Consider the following 10,482-nt stretch of genomic DNA (forward strand, 5'->3'; position numbering starts at 1 on the left):
GTCCATCAACTCCTTCCTGAAGAATGCTTATGTCAATTGCAGACGCAGCTGATTGTCAAGCCACCGTTTTCTAGCAGCTTGGAAGCTGCGCACACAATTCCGCTGTTGGTGCGGCTTTGTTCTTCGCCTCCTGGAAGTTGCCGTCCTCTCTGGCTAGCAGAGGGGAAGAAGCTGCTAGTTCGTGCACAGATGCTTTCGCCAGTTACTGTGCGCTCCCCAGCGCCACTTCTGCTGAAACATGCCTGGCTGCGGCACTTACCTTCGGACAGCTCGCTTTATGTCTTCTGTGACTCTTGTCATCGGCATCTTAGTGAAAAGCTTTTCCACTCTGTCTTGCAAGGAGAAACTGGTATAGTAAAGCCAATGTCCCCCAGTCGTGCATTAGCAGTTCATCATATTCCTTGTGTCTAAGAGCTTAGAAAGATGTGCATGATTTTCAATTGGGGATGTAGGAAGGCTGGCAAGAAGCTTAGAAAGCTGTCCATCAACTCCTTCCTGAAGAATGCTAATGTCAATTGCAGACACAGCCGATTGTCAAGCCACCGTTTTCTAGCAGCTTGGAAGCTGCGCACACAATGCCGCTGTTGGTGCGGCTTAGTTCTTCGCCTCCTGGAAGTTGCCGTCCTCTCTGGCTACCAGTGGGGAAGAAGCTGCTAGTTCGTGCACAGATGCTTTTGCCAGTTACTGTGCGCTCCCCAGCGCCACTTCTGCTGAAACATGCCTGGCTGCGGCACTTACCTTCGGACGGCTCGCTTTATGTCTTCTGTGACTCTTGTCATCGGCATCTTAGCGAAAAGCTTTTCCACTCTGTCTTGCAAGGAGAAACTGGTATAGTAAAGCCAATGTGCCCCAGTCGTGCATTTGCATGTCATTGAGTCCTTTGCATCTCATAGCGTATAGAAAATGCCCGTTTTTTTATCGGGTGCTGCAGCAGGAGTAGCAAGAAACTTAGGAACGTTGTCCATCAACTCCTTCCTGAAGAATGCTAATGTCAATTGCAGACACAGCCGATTGTCAAGCCACCGTTTTCTAGCAGCTTGGAAGCTGCGCACACAATGCCGCTGTTGGTGCGGCTTTGTTCTTCGCCTCCTGGAAGTTGCCGTCCTCTCTGGCTAGCAGAGGGGAAGAAGCTGCTAGTTCGTGCACAGATGCTTTTGCCAGTTACTGTGCGCTCCCCAGCGCCACTTCTGCTGAAACATGCCTGGCTGCGGCACTTACCTTCGGACAGCTCGCTTTATGTCTTCTGTGACTCTTGTCATCGGCATCTTAGTGAAAAGCTTTTCCACTCTGTCTTGCAAGGAGAAACTGGTATAGTAAAGCCAATGTGCCCCAGTCGTGCATTAGAATTTCATCGTGTTCCTTGTGTCTAAGAGCTTAGAAAGAAGTGCATGATTTTCAATCGGGGGATGTAGGAAGGCTGGCAAGACGCTTAGGAAAGCTGTCCATCAACTCCTTCCTGAAGAATGCTAATGTCAATTGCAGATGCAGCCGATTGTCAAGCCACCGTGTTCTAGTAGCTTGGAAGCCGCGCAATCAATCTAGCTCTTGGTGCGGCTTCATTCATCGCCTCCTGGAATCTGCCGTGTTCTCCAACTGCCAGAGGCAAGGAAGTGGTTGCTGCGTGCACAGACCCTTGTGCCGGTTACGGAGCGTTCCGCAGCGCTGCTTCTGTCGGACGGCTCCTTATCTCCATCTTCTGTGACTCTTGTTCTCCTCATCTTAGTGAAAAACTTTTCCGACAACGACGTCTTTCAAGCAGAAACTGGGACAGAAAGCCAACGTCGCCCAACGTTGCATTAGCAGTTCATCGAGTTCTTAGTGTCTCAAAGCTCAGAAGGAATTGCAAGATTTTCTATCGGGTGCTGCAGGAGGATTAGCAAGAAACTTAGGAACGTTGTCCATCAACTCCTTCCTGAAGAATGCTTATGTCAATTGCAGACGCAGCTGATTGTCAAGCCACCGTTTTCTAGCAGCTTGGAAGCTGCGCACACAATGCCGCTGTTGGTGCGGCTTTGTTCTTCGCCTCCTGGAAGTTGCCGTCCTCTCTGGCTAGCAGAGGGGAAGAAGCTGCTAGTTCGTGCACAGATGCTTTTGCCAGTTACTGTGCGCTCCCCAGCGCCACTTCTACTGAAACATGCCTGGCTGCGGCACTTACCTTCGGACAGCTGGCTTTATGTCTTCTGTGACTCTTGTCATCGGCATCTTAGCGAAAAGCTTTTCAACTCTGTCTTGCAAGGAGAAACTGGTATAGTAAAGCCAATGTCCCCCAGTCGTGCATTTGCATGTCATTGAGTCCTTTGCATCTCATGGCGTATAGAAAATGCCCGTTTTTTTATCGGGTGCTGCAGCAGGAGTAGCAAGAAGCTTAGGAAAGCTGTCCATCAACTCCTTCCTGAAGAATGCTAATGTCAATTGCAGACGCAGCCGATTGTCAAGCCACCGTTTTCTAGCAGCTTGGAAGCTGCGCACACAATGCCGCTGTTGGTGCGGCTTTGTTCTTCGCCTCCTGGAAGTTGCCATCCTCTCTGGCTAGCAGAGGGGAAGAAGCTGCTAATTCATGCACAGATGCTTTTGCCAGTTACTGTGCGCTCCCGAGCACAACTTCTGGTGAAACATGCCTGGCTGCGGCACTTACCTTCGGACAGCTCGCTTTATGTCTTCTGTGACTCTTGTCATCGGCATCTTAGTGAAAAGCTTTTCCACTCTGTCTTGCAAGGAGAAACTGGTATAGTAAAGCCAATGTACCCCAGTCGTGCATTAGCAGTTCATCATATTCCTTGTGTCTAAGAGCTTAGAAAGATGTGCATGATTTTCAATTGGGGATGTAGGAAGGCTGGCAAGAAGCTTAGGAAAGCTGTCCATCAACTCCTTCCTGAAGAATGCTAATGTCAATTGCAGACACAGCCGATTGTCAAGCCACCGTTTTCTAGCAGCTTGGAAGCTGCGCACACAATGCCGCTGTTGGTGCGGCTTAGTTCTTCGCCTCCTGGAAGTTGCCGTCCTCTCTGGCTACCAGTGGGGAAGAAGCTGCTAGTTGGTGCACAGATGCTTTTGCCAGTTACTGTGCGCTCCCCAGCGCCACTTCTGCTGAAACATGCCTGGCTGCGGCACTTACCTTCGGACGGCTCGCTTTATGTCTTCTGTGACTCTTGTCATCGGCATCTTAGCGAAAAGCTTTTCCACTCTGTCTTGCAAGGAGAAACTGGTATAGTAAAGCCAATGTGCCCCAGTCGTGCATTTGCATGTCATTGAGTCCTTTGCATCTCATAGCGTATAGAAAATGCCCGTTTTTTTATCGGGTGCTGCAGCAGGAGTAGCAAGAAACTTAGGAACGTTGTCCATCAACTCCTTCCTGAAGAATGCTTATGTCAATTGCAGACACAGCCGATTGTCAAGCCACCGTTTTCTAGCAGCTTGGAAGCTGCGCACACAATGCCGCTGTTGGTGCGGCTTTGTTCTTCGCCTCCTGGAAGTTGCCGTCCTCTCTGGCTAGCAGAGGGGAAGAAGCTGCTAGTTCGTGCACAGATGCTTTTGCCAGTTACTGTGCGCTCCCCAGCGCCACTTCTGCTGAAACATGCCTGGCTGCGGCACTTACCTTCGGACAGCTCGCTTTATGTCTTCTGTGACTCTTGTCATCGGCATCTTAGTGAAAAGCTTTTCCACTCTGTCTTGCAAGGAGAAACTGGTATAGTAAAGCCAATGTGCCCCAGTCGTGCATTAGAATTTCATCGTGTTCCTTGTGTCTAAGAGCTTAGAAAGAAGTGCATGATTTTCAATCGGGGGATGTAGGAAGGCTGGCAAGACGCTTAGGAAAGCTGTCCATCAACTCCTTCCTGAAGAATGCTAATGTCAATTGCAGATGCAGCCGATTGTCAAGCCACCGTGTTCTAGTAGCTTGGAAGCCGCGCAATCAATCTAGCTCTTGGTGCGGCTTCATTCATCGCCTCCTGGAATCTGCCGTGTTCTCCAACTGCCAGAGGCAAGGAAGTGGTTGCTGCGTGCACAGACCCTTGTGCCGGTTACGGAGCGTTCCGCAGCGCTGCTTCTGTCGGACGGCTCCTTATCTCCATCTTCTGTGACTCTTGTTCTCCTCATCTTAGTGAAAAACTTTTCCGACAACGACGTCTTTCAAGCAGAAACTGGGACAGAAAGCCAACGTCGCCCAACGTTGCATTAGCAGTTCATCGAGTTCTTAGTGTCTCAAAGCTCAGAAGGAATTGCAAGATTTTCTATCGGGTGCTGCAGGAGGATTAGCAAGAAACTTAGGAACGTTGTCCATCAACTCCTTCCTGAAGAATGCTTATGTCAATTGCAGACGCAGCTGATTGTCAAGCCACCGTTTTCTAGCAGCTTGGAAGCTGCGCACACAATGCCGCTGTTGGTGCGGCTTTGTTCTTCGCCTCCTGGAAGTTGCCGTCCTCTCTGGCTAGCAGAGGGGAAGAAGCTGCTAGTTCGTGCACAGATGCTTTTGCCAGTTACTGTGCGCTCCCCAGCGCCACTTCTACTGAAACATGCCTGGCTGCGGCACTTACCTTCGGACAGCTGGCTTTATGTCTTCTGTGACTCTTGTCATCGGCATCTTAGCGAAAAGCTTTTCAACTCTGTCTTGCAAGGAGAAACTGGTATAGTAAAGCCAATGTGCCCCAGTCGTGCATTTGCATGTCATTGAGTCCTTTGCATCTCATGGCGTATAGAAAATGCCCGTTTTTTTATCGGGTGCTGCAGCAGGAGTAGCAAGAAGCTTAGGAAAGCTGTCCATCAACTCCTTCCTGAAGAATGCTAATGTCAATTGCAGACGCAGCCGATTGTCAAGCCACCGTTTTCTAGCAGCTTGGAAGCTGCGCACACAATGCCGCTGTTGGTGCGGCTTTGTTCTTCGCCTCCTGGAAGTTGCCATCCTCTCTGGCTAGCAGAGGGGAAGAAGCTGCTAATTCATGCACAGATGCTTTTGCCAGTTACTGTGCGCTCCCGAGCACAACTTCTGGTGAAACATGCCTGGCTGCGGCACTTACCTTCGGACAGCTCGCTTTATGTCTTCTGTGACTCTTGTCATCGGCATCTTAGTGAAAAGCTTTTCCACTCTGTCTTGCAAGGAGAAACTGGTATAGTAAAGCCAATGTCCCCCAGTCGTGCATTAGCAGTTCATCATATTCCTTGTGTCTAAGAGCTTAGAAAGATGTGCATGATTTTCAATTGGGGATGTAGGAAGGCTGGCAAGAAGCTTAGGAAAGCTGACCATCAACTCCTTCCTGAAGAATGCTAATGTCAATTGCAGACGCAGCCGATTGTCAAGCCACCGTTTTCTAGCAGCTTGGAAGCTGCGCACACAATGCCGCTGTTGGTGCGGCTTTGTTCTTCGCCTCCTGGAAGTTGCCGTCCTCTCTGGCTAGCAGAGGGGAAGAAGCTGCTAGTTCGTGCACAGATGCTTTCGCCAGTTACTGTGCGCTCCCGAGCGCCACTTCTGCTGAAACATGCCTGGCTGCGGCACTTACCTTCGGACAGCTCGCTTTATGTCTTCTGTGACTCTTGTCATCGGCATCTTAGTGAAAAGCTTTTCCACTCTGTCTTGCAAGGAGAAACTGGTATAGTAAAGCCAATGTGCCCCAGTCGTGCATTTGCATGTCATTGAGTCCTTTGCATCTCATAGCGTATAGAAAATGCCCGTTTTTTTATCGGGTGCTGCAGCAGGAGTAGCAAGAAACTTAGGAAAGCTGTCCATCAACTCCTTCCTGAAGAATGCTAATGTCAATTGCAGACGCAGCCGATTGTCAAGCCACCGTTTTCTAGCAGCTTGGAAGCTGTGCACACAATGCCGCTGTTGGTGCGGCTTTGTGCTTCGCTTCCTCGAAGTTGCCTTGCTCTCTGGCTAGCACAGGGGAAGAAGCTGCTCGTTCATGCACAGATGCTTTTGCCAGTTACTGTGCGCTCCCCAGCGCCACTTCTGCTGAAACATGCCTGGCTGCGGCACTTACCTTCGGACAGCTGGCTTTATGTCTTCTGTGACTCTTGTCATCGGCATCTTAGTGAAAAGCTTTTCCACTCTGTCTTGCAAGGAGAAACTGGTATAGTAAAGCCAATGTCCCCCAGTCGTGCATTAGCAGTTCATCATATTCCTTGTGTCTAAGAGCTTAGAAAGATGTGCATGATTTTCAATTGGGGATGTAGGAAGGCTGGCAAGAAGCTTAGGAAAGCTGACCATCAACTCCTTCCTGAAGAATGCTAATGTCAATTGCAGACGCAGCCGATTGTCAAGCCACCGTTTTCTAGCAGCTTGGAAGCTGCGCACACAATGCCGCTGTTGGTGCGGCTTTGTTCTTCGCCTCCTGGAAGTTGCCGTCCTCTCTGGCTAGCAGAGGGGAAGAAGCTGCTAGTTCGTGCACAGATGCTTTTGCCAGTTACTGTGCGCTCCCCAGCGCCACTTCTGCTGAAACATGCCTGGCTGCGGCACTTACCTTCGGACAGCTGGCTTTATGTCTTCTGTGACTCTTGTCATCGGCATCTTAGCGAAAAGCTTTTCCACTCTGTCTTGCAAGGAGAAACTGGTATAGTAAAGCCAATGTGCCCCAGTCGTGCATTTGCATGTCATTGAGTCCTTTGCATCTCATAGCGTATAGAAAATGCCCGTTTTTTTATCGGGTGCTGCAGCAGGAGTAGCAAGAAACTTAGGAACGTTGTCCATCAACTCCTTCCTGAAGAATGCTTATGTCAATTGCAGACGCAGCTGATTGTCAAGCCACCGTTTTCTAGCAGCTTGGAAGCTGCGCACACAGTGCCGCTGTTGGTGCGGCTTTGTTCTTCGCCTCCTGGAAGTTGCCATCCTCTCTGGCTAGCAGAGGGGAAGAAGCTGCTAGTTCATGCACAGATGCTTTTGCCAGTTACTGTGCGCTCCCGAGCACAACTTCTGGTGAAACATGCCTGGCTGCGGCACTTACCTTCGGACAGCTCGCTTTATGTCTTCTGTGACTCTTGTCATCGGCATCTTAGTGAAAAGCTTTTCCACTCTGTCTTGCAAGGAGAAACTGGTATAGTAAAGCCAATGTGCCCCAGTCGTGCATTAGAATTTCATCGTGTTCCTTGTGTCTAAGAGCTTAGAAAGAAGTGCATGATTTTCAATCGGGGGATGTAGGAAGGCTGGCAAGACGCTTAGGAAAGCTGTCCATCAACTCCTTCCTGAAGAATGCTAATGTCAATTGCAGATGCAGCCGATTGTCAAGCCACCGTGTTCTAGTAGCTTGGAAGCCGCGCAATCAATCTAGCTCTTGGTGCGGCTTCATTCATCGCCTCCTGGAATCTGCCGTGTTCTCCAACTGCCAGAGGCAAGGAAGTGGTTGCTGCGTGCACAGACCCTTGTGCCGGTTACGGAGCGTTCCGCAGCGCTGCTTCTGTCGGACGGCTCCTTATCTCCATCTTCTGTGACTCTTGTTCTCCTCATCTTAGTGAAAAACTTTTCCGACAACGACGTCTTTCAAGCAGAAACTGGGACAGAAAGCCAACGTCGCCCAACGTTGCATTAGCAGTTCATCGAGTTCTTAGTGTCTCAAAGCTCAGAAGGAATTGCAAGATTTTCTATCGGGTGCTGCAGGAGGATTAGCAAGAAACTTAGGAACGTTGTCCATCAACTCCTTCCTGAAGAATGCTAATGTCAATTGCGGATGCAGCTGATTGTCAAGGTGCTGTCTTCTAGGAACTTGGAAGCTGCACACACAATACCGCTGTTGGTGCGGCTTCATTCATCGCCTCCTGGAATCTGCCGTGTTCTCCAACTGCCAGAGGCAAAGATGTGGTTGCTGCTTGCACAGACCCTTGTGCCGGTTACGGTGCGTTCCGCAGCGCTGCTTCTGTCGGACGGCTCCTTATCTCCGTCTTCTGTGACTCTTGTCATCCTCATCTTAGTGAAAAACTTTTCCAACGACGTCTTTCAAGCAGAAACTGGGACAGCAAAGGCAACGTCCCCCGACGTTGCATTAGCAGTTCATCGAGTTCTTAGTGTCTCAAAGCTCAGAAGGAATTGCAAGATTTTCTATCGGGTGCTGCAGGGGGGTCAGCAAGAAGCTTAGGAACGTTGTCCATCAACTCCTTCCTGAAGAATGCTAATGTCAATTGCAGATGCAGCCGATTGTCAAGCCACCGTGTTCTAGCAGCTTGGAAGCTGCGCACACAATGCCGCTGTTGGTGCGGCTTTGTTCTTCGCCTCCTGGAAGTTGCCGTCCTCTCTGGCTAGCAGAGGGGAAGAAGCTGCTAGTTCGTGCACAGATGCTTTTGCCAGTTACTGTGCGCTCCCCAGCGCCACTTCTGCTGAAACATGCCTGGCTGCGGCACTTACCTTCGGACAGCTGGCTTTATGTCTTCTGTGACTCTTGTCATCGGCATCTTAGCGAAAAGCTTTTCAACTCTGTCTTGCAAGGAGAAACTGGTATAGTAAAGCCAATGTGCCCCAGTCGTGCATTTGCATGTCATTGAGTCCTTTGCATCTCATAGCGTATAGAAAATGCCCGTTTTTTTATCGGGTGCTGCAGCAGGAGTAGCAAGAAGCTTAGGAAAGCTGTCCATCAACTCCTTCCTGAAGAATGCTAATGTCAATTGCAGACGCAGCCGATTGTCAAGCCACCGTTTTCTAGCAGCTTGGAAGCTGCGCACACAATGCCGCTGTTGGTGCGGCTTTGTTCTTCGCCTCCTGGAAGTTGCCATCCTCTCTGGCTAGCAGAGGGGAAGAAGCTGCTAATTCATGCACAGATGCTTTTGCCAGTTACTGTGCGCTCCCGAGCACAACTTCTGGTGAAACATGCCTGGCTGCGGCACTTACCTTCGGACAGCTCGCTTTATGTCTTCTGTGACTCTTGTCATCGGCATCTTAGTGAAAAGCTTTTCCACTCTGTCTTGCAAGGAGAAACTGGTATAGTAAAGCCAATGTCCCCCAGTCGTGCATTAGCAGTTCATCATATTCCTTGTGTCTAAGAGCTTAGAAAGATGTGCATGATTTTCAATTGGGGATGTAGGAAGGCTGGCAAGAAGCTTAGGAAAGCTGACCATCAACTCCTTCCTGAAGAATGCTAATGTCAATTGCAGACGCAGCCGATTGTCAAGCCACCGTTTTCTAGCAGCTTGGAAGCTGCGCACACAATGCCGCTGTTGGTGCGGCTTTGTTCTTCGCCTCCTGGAAGTTGCCGTCCTCTCTGGCTAGCAGAGGGGAAGAAGCTGCTAGTTCGTGCACAGATGCTTTTGCCAGTTACTGTGCGCTCCCCAGCGCCACTTCTGCTGAAACATGCCTGGCTGCGGCACTTACCTTCGGACAGCTGGCTTTATGTCTTCTGTGACTCTTGTCATCGGCATCTTAGCGAAAAGCTTTTCCACTCTGTCTTGCAAGGAGAAACTGGTATAGTAAAGCCAATGTGCCCCAGTCGTGCATTTGCATGTCATTGAGTCCTTTGCATCTCATAGCGTATAGAAAATGCCCGTTTTTTTATCGGGTGCTGCAGCAGGAGTAGCAAGAAACTTAGGAACGTTGTCCATCAACTCCTTCCTGAAGAATGCTTATGTCAATTGCAGACGCAGCTGATTGTCAAGCCACCGTTTTCTAGCAGCTTGGAAGCTGCGCACACAGTGCCGCTGTTGGTGCGGCTTTGTTCTTCGCCTCCTGGAAGTTGCCATCCTCTCTGGCTAGCAGAGGGGAAGAAGCTGCTAGTTCATGCACAGATGCTTTTGCCAGTTACTGTGCGCTCCCGAGCACAACTTCTGGTGAAACATGCCTGGCTGCGGCACTTACCTTCGGACAGCTCGCTTTATGTCTTCTGTGACTCTTGTCATCGGCATCTTAGTGAAAAGCTTTTCCACTCTGTCTTGCAAGGAGAAACTGGTATAGTAAAGCCAATGTGCCCCAGTCGTGCATTAGAATTTCATCGTGTTCCTTGTGTCTAAGAGCTTAGAAAGAAGTGCATGATTTTCAATCGGGGGATGTAGGAAGGCTGGCAAGACGCTTAGGAAAGCTGTCCATCAACTCCTTCCTGAAGAATGCTAATGTCAATTGCAGATGCAGCCGATTGTCAAGCCACCGTGTTCTAGTAGCTTGGAAGCCGCGCAATCAATCTAGCTCTTGGTGCGGCTTCATTCATCGCCTCCTGGAATCTGCCGTGTTCTCCAACTGCCAGAGGCAAGGAAGTGGTTGCTGCGTGCACAGACCCTTGTGCCGGTTACGGAGCGTTCCGCAGCGCTGCTTCTGTCGGACGGCTCCTTATCTCCATCTTCTGTGACTCTTGTTCTCCTCATCTTAGTGAAAAACTTTTCCGACAACGACGTCTTTCAAGCAGAAACTGGGACAGAAAGCCAACGTCGCCCAACGTTGCATTAGCAGTTCATCGAGTTCTTAGTGTCTCAAAGCTCAGAAGGAATTGCAAGATTTTCTATCGGGTGCTGCAGGAGGATTAGCAAGAAACTTAGGAACGTTGTCCATCAACTCCTTCCTGAAGAATGCTTATGTCAATTGCA

This window comes from Passer domesticus, chromosome Z (assembly GCF_036417665.1).
Source record: "Passer domesticus isolate bPasDom1 chromosome Z, bPasDom1.hap1, whole genome shotgun sequence".
Taxonomy (NCBI): domain Eukaryota; kingdom Metazoa; phylum Chordata; class Aves; order Passeriformes; family Passeridae; genus Passer; species Passer domesticus.